We start from the raw sequence: 8302 nt of genomic DNA, 5'->3' as shown, positions 1-8302 counted from the left end.
TTTTGTCACCTCATTTGCACCTTTTCGGTGTTTGACAAAGGGGGAGAGGATACCTAAGTTTAGAAATGTATGAAAGCTTGATTTTAGGGGAGAGGATAACGGGAAGGATCTTGATTCCCGTCATTGACTTGGTGGTGTATCCGTCTTAGGGGAGGATCCTGATTTCCCTAAAATTATGGGTAGATGAGCATTTCTGATCTAAACTTAAATCGTGTTGTCAAACAACAAAAAGGGGGAGATTGTTGATACAGTCTGACCTGGATGTTGTTTTGCTGTTGACACTGATTTAAGTTTGTATCAGATATTTAACTCAGATTAATTACTAATCTAGGTTGACTAGGTTGACCTGATTGAGAAAGTCCTAACTGGGATGTTAGGCAGTTGGAAAGTCCTGGTGAGTGAAGCCAGGCAGATTGCAAGTCCTGGTGAGTGAAGCCAGGCAAGGGAAAATCCAGATGGATCAAGGGTGATCGGACATCTGGTTGAAAAGTCCAAGAAGGAAGCTTGACATGCGAAGTCAGAGAGGGCTCGGTAGCTCGTTCTCTAGGACCAGATGAAGTCGGAGAGAGCTAGGGAGCTCGTTTCTCCGGACTAGGTCAGAGAGGGCTCGACCCGGACTGAGTCAAGAAGCTGGATCGGTCGGCAGTGATCCGTGGGTTTTATTCGATCGGTCCGCCGACCGATCGGAATTGATCGCGAGCTACCGAACGCCATCGACGGCCCGCACCGATCGTAAATCGATCGCAGCTCATCGTGATGTTATCGATCGGTCGAGACCGATCGTAGTCGTAAGCGCTTGGGAAGAACGCTATCCGATCGGTCCGGGACCGATCAGATTATTCTCGATCGTCCGCACCGATCGAGCCGCGCGATTTTCAACAATATTCGATCGGTCCGGGACCGATCAGATAGTTCTCGATCGGTCCGCACCGATCAAAGATGATTCAGCGTGGATCGGTCGCACCGATCCATGATTGTTTGTTTTGCATGTACTTTTTCGATTGTCGATTTGTCTTCACCATCTGCTTTTAACCATCTGCCGTGAGTCTTTCTAGCTTGCAGGTTGCAGGTCACATTCTCATGTTTGGATTCAAATTAAGCTTCATTAAGAGAAGGAGACAAGTACCCTTTTCACTGTAATTTGCTGCAACAGATACATTTGGGGCATCAACGTTCACTGGCGAAATCCGATTACGATTAGGCTGCTCAGTTTGACCTCTACCCATTGGTTGGTATCCAGAGACGCCAGTGATTCCCATTGGCATGGGTTCAGAGAATCAGAAGAGGAGGAGAGGTGATTGGCTACGCCTTGCTGGCAGCAGCGATTCTGCAGACGGCCGTGATTCGAGCCAGTAAAGCAGAGAGACATAAGAAGGAAGAAGAGGAGTTCAGAAAGGGAATTCTGAATTCTCTGTCTTTTGTGATCAAGCCTTCGAGAGAGCAAGTTGGTGAAGCGGTGAGCTCCTTGCTGAGAAGGTTGATTGTGCGCTCTCTGCTCTGTTCTCTTCTCCGCGTGGCTGTAAGCTCATCTTAATATCTTTCTCAGCCACTGTAAGTCTTGTGCTTAAATCTATAATCAACTGAGACTTTGTTGAGAGGTTGCTCCACCGAGAAGGAGACATCTTTAGCCGGATCGTGTCCGGGGTGTGATCTACCGAAAGATCAAGGAGTTGTCCTCCTTACGGACACGCCGAGGAGTAGGGGCAAGTTATCCCCGAACCTCGTATATCCTTGTGTCTGCTGTGTGTTTGTTTTTCCTTCGTTTCAGTTTTCTATTTCCGCTGTGCTGTGCTAACAAAGTTCTTGAAGAAATTTGCGTTTAGTGTTTTTCGAAGAGGCTATTCACCCCCCTCTAGCCATCTAAGATCCCAACAATACTAACACATTTTACAGGGCAAAAGGAGCATAAAAGATCTCGGGTAAATAGTGCCCGAGGCGCCTTCCATGTTTTGGAAGGCGCCTTCTGCATTGTTCATGGAAGGCACCTTCCGTAGGATAAAATTTAGACTTTATAGTAGATAAGGAACAATGAGTTCATGATCAAATTTTACAGGTTGGAGGAGCCTTCAAGGCTATGGAAGGCGCCTTCCATACCCTTTATAAGGGTGTCTTGACCAAGCTTCAAGAATCAACTGATATATAAACTTCTACGCATCCGATTGGTATTCTGATTGCTTCGACTTCCTACTGTTGCGTCAAAGAAGTCTGTCTGCCATAGAGTTACTCTTCCGAGTCATCCGATCACCTCCAGTAGACCGACAACAACACATCAAGCGCTCTAACTTATTGGTAACACACCGAGCATATGTTGATAATATGATAATAGCTAGAAGTGACATAAAATGTATAATAGAAGTCAAACCGTGACTTTTATTATAATTTGACATAATAGATATGGGAGAAGTTAAGTACATCTTAGAAATAGTAAAAATCATTAGAGATCTATCAAAATAGTTTTTAGGTTTGTCTCAAGAGCCTTATATCACTAAGATACTATAACACTTCAACATGCCATATTATAACATTAAACAAACACCTATAGTGAGAGATACTGTTCTGAGCAAAAGTATGTATCCCAAGGCTCCTGAAGAAATAGCCGAAATGAAGAAAAAAGCATAATGTATGTGTCATTAGTAGTTTAATGTACACTATGTTGTGTACTTATCTTGATATAAGTTATGTTGTTGGCTTAGTTAGCTATTTACAATCAAATCCAAGATTGAGACACTAGAAAGTGGTGAAGAGGATATTCAGATATCAAAGGTACAATAGATTATTGTTTTTATTTTCAAGAGTTAAATATGAGTCTAAAGGGCTACACAAATGAAGATTGGGCAGAAGACCTTGATGATAGAAAATCTACATCTAGCTATATCTTCTTAGTAAATGGTGGCGTTATCTCATGGAACAACAAGAAACATGCTTGTGCAGCGCTGTCGACAATAGAAGATGAATATGTGGCTTATGTAGTGGCTATGCAAGAAGCTGTCTAGTTATGGAGGTTCTTAAAATATCTGAAGATTGCTAAAAACAATGGGCGTTCTGTCATAGTGTATTGTAATAATCAAGCTATAATAACTTTTTCTAATAATTCCAAATATCACAGCAAAGGCAAGCATATAGAAATTAAGTATAATTTTGTAAGGGATATCATTTACAAGAAAAAGATAATCCTTGAGTATATCCCTACACATGTTATATTTGCAGATCCTTTTACTAAGTCATTGACTAAAGAGTCATTTCAAGGATATGTGAAGTCTTTGAGACTTCGTAAAATGTAATACATTATAAAATGTCATGATCTATTCAATGTATATATTGATGTTATATTTTAGATAAAAGTCTCGATGAGCATGTTGACAGATTGAGATTGGTCCACTCACATGGATAATTATCTCTATTTATTAACTATAAATAGAGGCAAGACCATTACTTATGGGTAGGGGTGAGCATTCGGTTAATTCGATCCATAAATTAACTGAATTAACCAAAAACTAATTTTCTATTAGCTAACCGAATCGAATTAAAGTTTTACTAAAATTGAATTAACCGAATTGGTTATTTCGGTTAACATCAAATTAACCAAATTTGTTTAAAAAATAATAAAAAGAATTTATATAAAATTAATACTAAATTAATTGAATACTTACCCCTACATATGGGATAACTTATGTAATTGTGAATAGAGATATACTATAAGTTAAGGTCGTTTTGATAATTATGTTAAGATGAGATTATTTATGGATTAATAATGATCAAAGTAAACGAATCCACCATTTACTAAATCTGCTGAAGGCCAGATTAAAATTCATACGTTGAATTCAAAATTAAATATTAGGTATGTCTAGATCAAAATTTGTACGATGTTAAATTTTGAGAAAAACATGCACTCTTTTTGGTAAAGAGAGAAATATCATAGCATGTGATTCATACCACATGTGCTATAGCGACAATAAGGGTAATAGGAGAATAGTGTAGGATCGAAAAGAATTTAGATATCTCCACAATAACATGATATTGTCCATTTTGGGCTTAAGCCCTCATGGTTTTGCTCTTGGGCTCTCCCCAAAAGGCCTCATGCCAATGGAGATATCTTTCTCTTATAAACTCATGATCTTTTCCATGTGTTTTCAATATGGGACTATGTTTGCAACCTTGCAACCCCAACAAATAGATCTCTATTTCTCTACTATGTGAGACCCTTAAAATTATAAGTTAATCTCAATCTTACCTTAAGTGACTATTTAGTTGTCTACTTGGAGTTTTAATTAGTGTATGCTACTTTAGCATGTATCCTATTGGCTATGGATGATTCAGTCTATAAAGTATAACTAGGAAAGTGACTAATTAGAATGAATAGATTCTAGTTAAAAAGGAAAATTAAAATTGATTTACATATTTGATATTTATTCACTAGTCTACCAGTTACATTTTTTGTTGAGTATTTAAAATGTGATAGTAAATAATTGTATTGATTGAAAATATTGAACATGCTCTTGACATAATAGTCATAGGGATTAGGGATGTTCATATTGACGTAAATAATTTAATCTGGGATAATGTCAAGATATTAATGTCTTAGATTAGTTATATAGAGCAATTAAGTTAAGTGTAATAATTTTCTTAACAATAATTGCTCAGTGTATTTGTTGTCGCATGAATCTTTTTCCCTGAAGTATAAATTGAATATTCTTACACAGTTTTTGTGACTAGATGATCTTTATAGATTAACTTGGATAAGTGGGAGATGTTTGATGAAATGGGTGTTGCATACCCTCTTAACTTCCTCCATCAAGAAGGAATTGGATAAGACCTTCTCTTCATCTTCATCCATTAATCGAGGAAGGAGAAGAGACCTTCTACACCTATATAGGTTTGTCCAAGGCAATCTAAGGAAGGGTGCAAGGTAGAACATCTAGTAATCGAGTGGGATTTGGTTTGTGGAAATAGCAGAAGGTTCCTTCGTGGTGATCTTCACCAAGATAGTGGCTTCTTCATCGTGGTGATGTTCTTTAGGACAACAACTTCTTCTTCTTCTTTGAGCACTGTAAGTTTATTTCATTTCGTATGAAGTTTCTGACTATCAACACTAAGATAATGCTTTATAGATTTTTACATAAACCTGAAAATTACACCAATAGAGAAAGCAATATCTATTCTAGTATGAGTTAAATAAATTAAACCTTCAACTAAGCTTCTGAAATTTTTTTACATTAGTCTTCTCTGAACTATCTTCCAGTTATATCTTGTCATTTATATTTATTATCGTATTAGCTGGATTGTAATTGAGTAAGCTTAACCTTTTCACTATGTGAAAATGGATAATATACTTCGCCACTGTTTACTTCAGTAATTAGTAATTACGAAGTAATATATGATAATCAACTTCGATAATAAATTTGATGTAGTAAATACGATTTTAGACTTCGTAGGTTTAAAAATGCGGGCCTCACTTTTAATTTTATCTGACATTTTACTTCATAATATATATTCGATGAAGTAATAAGTTATAAAATAAAATAAATATGTTTAAGTGTTGAAGTAATAAGTAGAATGGCTTAAAATTTGTGCATAGTTTGAACCGGTTTATTATGTTTTTCCACCGAATCCTACAAAAACCTAATTTTGCCGAAAGCACATCACAATCACATTTTTCTCCTTAGCGTTTTCTCTTGCGATGCGCAATGGCCACCCGACGACAACTTCACATTTTCTCCCCGCAACCTTCTCTTTCGTGTGCCCCCAGCAGCCTTCTCTTTCGTGTGCCCCCATCCCGACGACAGCCTTCTCCTTCGGTGTTTTCTCCCCGACGCGCAACGATCACTCGACACTAGGTTTCTTCCCTCTCCATCCCTTTTTTCCTTTTCTCTCTGTTTTGTTATTAGTGTTCTTCTTCTGTACAACGTCTTTGGGAGAATTGACCTTTAATAGGTCATCCTCTTTGAGGTTTCTTGTTCACGGAAAGAAGGCATGTACTTTGTAGGAGTTCGAGCTAGAGGTCGTTGTCTCTAACAGATTCAGTCCTGCAGCCCTAACAGCTCGTATACCAGGTTGGTTTATGGCATCTCTTGCCCTATGTTTCTCTCTTCTTCATATGAGATAATAGATGTGTTTTTTAGGGGAGGGATTTTTGAATTAGTTAATGCTCATGGATTATCTGTTGAAATCAATCGTTCAGATTATGGATTTTGTAAAATGTGAATTTGAGATTGAAACCTTCATGAATAAACTATCTGTTAAATCCTTTTGGTGTTCAAAACTTCATCTACAACACTACCTCGTAGATCTACTGATATGAAAAGGAATCTCTTGTCTTAGCTTATAAAATTTCTTTAGGAAGCTTAATTTCTTCGTTACATGAACTGAAATTCCTCCCTTGGATATGGTATACAAGAGCAATGAGCATATACAGAGGCATACGTTGATTATTATTAGTTATTAAAAAAATATTTATATTGATATTTAAAGTATCTATCATTTTCAAATAATTGTTTAATGCACACTTAAAAATTATAAGTTATTAAATAAGGTAGCTTACAGCTTTAAAGTTAATTTACTTTAATTTAATGTAATTTGTATAAACTAAATATGATTCTATAAGTGCATATACTATATGTGATCGCTATTTGATCCCCTTCATAGTCTAGGTTGCTGCTTTTGCAATTCAAGTGGAGGCTTTTTAGGCTAAAGCTTAAACTTTATATGTGCCTTATATATGTTTTGTGTTGCACTTATTTATTTGTTTGCTCTAGTCATGCAAATCTAGCATACAAGTTTATGAAATTCAATGAAACTCCTTAAACTAATTTCATGTGTGAGACTCTAATGGGTAGCATCCTTGGTTTATGAAAGGAGGGGTTGTTAATGGATACTTAGGTTATAATTCGAGAAGTGTGAGGTTTCAAGAGTTATTCTCTTATATCCTTACCTCATAAAAGAGACGACTCAGTGTAAGGGTCAATTGCTCAATATGTGTGGTTGGTAGTTCTTAACAAGACCTCTACCACCAACCTACATTAACTTTCTTACTCAACTACTAGGTTCCCTTCTACTTAATAAAGTGAAACATATGTCGCCCTTTGACATCATGTTAGGTTAGAAGGTGTTTATCTTTGTTGCTAGAAGGCCTTGAATATCCCTTCCATGCTGTGGTTGAGTTGGATATATTCCTTTCCACTCCATTGTTTGCAATTTTCAATTGAATCTTATTTTTTTTCTATTTATATAATGAGGCTGCATATGTTTCTCTATGCATTAAGTGGATGTTTTAACTGTGCATCTCTCAGTAGATATTATCCACACCTTTTGACATAAATAGTCTATCGGGTAAGCTTAGTTGCATGTCTAGATGATTTAGTCATTTAGGAAGTTAAGTTGCCTTTTAGTTGGATTGAATGATCGTTTCTAGGTCGTCAAGAATGAAACCACCTATGTTAGTAGTAAAAAGAAAATCGCTATGAAGTATAAATTAGATTACTGTGGTGATATGCATGTTATATTAACCATTTATTCTTTTGTACTTCGCTGTATAATGAGCAAAAAATAAATGAAATATTTATTTCTTCTTTTGTACTTCACTATATTTACTTCACTATATTAGATTACTGTGGAGAGAAAGCTGAATTTCTTCTTTATAAAATATTTTATTTATAAAATATTGAGTCATTTTTTATTGATCCTCAAACTTCCATTAATGTTTCAGTTTGCAGCATCAAAAAATAAAGAGTACTACAATCAATCTCAGTATGATGAAGTCAGAAGTGAATGGAGTGAATTCGTCTACTTCTATATGGGTGCCTAAATGTAGACTATGATATAAATTTTAGACATGTATTTAGAGATTTTTGGATACAAAAGTTTTTGGATTATGGTTAAACATGTATTTTATGAATACACTTTTGGATTGTATTTGATACATATTTGTGATATATTTGTTTAATTTTGTTGGTCTAAATTTTTGTCAATTAAAATTGTATTGCAGTAAACTATGGTCAATTACTTTGATACTATAAATAAATGATGAAGTAGTACGACAAACAAGACTTCGCTAAATTTAAATAGTGGTGTAGTTAAAGAAACTATTTACTTCACTATTGATCAAATTTATGAAGTAGTTCGTATAAATTACTTCGCTACATTAAATTTTTCGTTGTTGTAAAATATACTCTATTACCGCTATACTACGATGAAGTAATACAATAATAAATACTTCAACCAAGACAAATTATGCAGAAGTAAAATTAAACTTTTACTACACCAGAATACAAAAATTGTGAAGTTGTATACCTATTTTACTTTGTCA

The 8302-nt window shown here is 35.6% G+C and overlaps 1 long non-coding RNA gene across 1 annotated transcript; it reads left to right on the top strand.

Annotated features, from left to right (window-relative positions):
• The first annotated feature begins 5637 nt into the window (after positions 1–5637).
• On the top strand, positions 5638–7954 carry LOC122032250. The gene is made up of 3 exons (XR_006126007.1): positions 5638–5834; positions 5984–6050; positions 7703–7954. It is a non-coding gene; the product is annotated as an uncharacterized LOC122032250 (long non-coding RNA).
• Positions 7955–8302: the final 348 nt, after the last annotated feature.

The sequence above is a fragment of the Zingiber officinale genome, chromosome 11A (genome assembly GCF_018446385.1).
Source record: "Zingiber officinale cultivar Zhangliang chromosome 11A, Zo_v1.1, whole genome shotgun sequence".
Lineage (NCBI taxonomy): Eukaryota > Viridiplantae > Streptophyta > Magnoliopsida > Zingiberales > Zingiberaceae > Zingiber > Zingiber officinale.
Note: the sequence above shows the minus strand (reverse complement) of the source record. Positions and strands in the feature narration are given on the sequence as shown.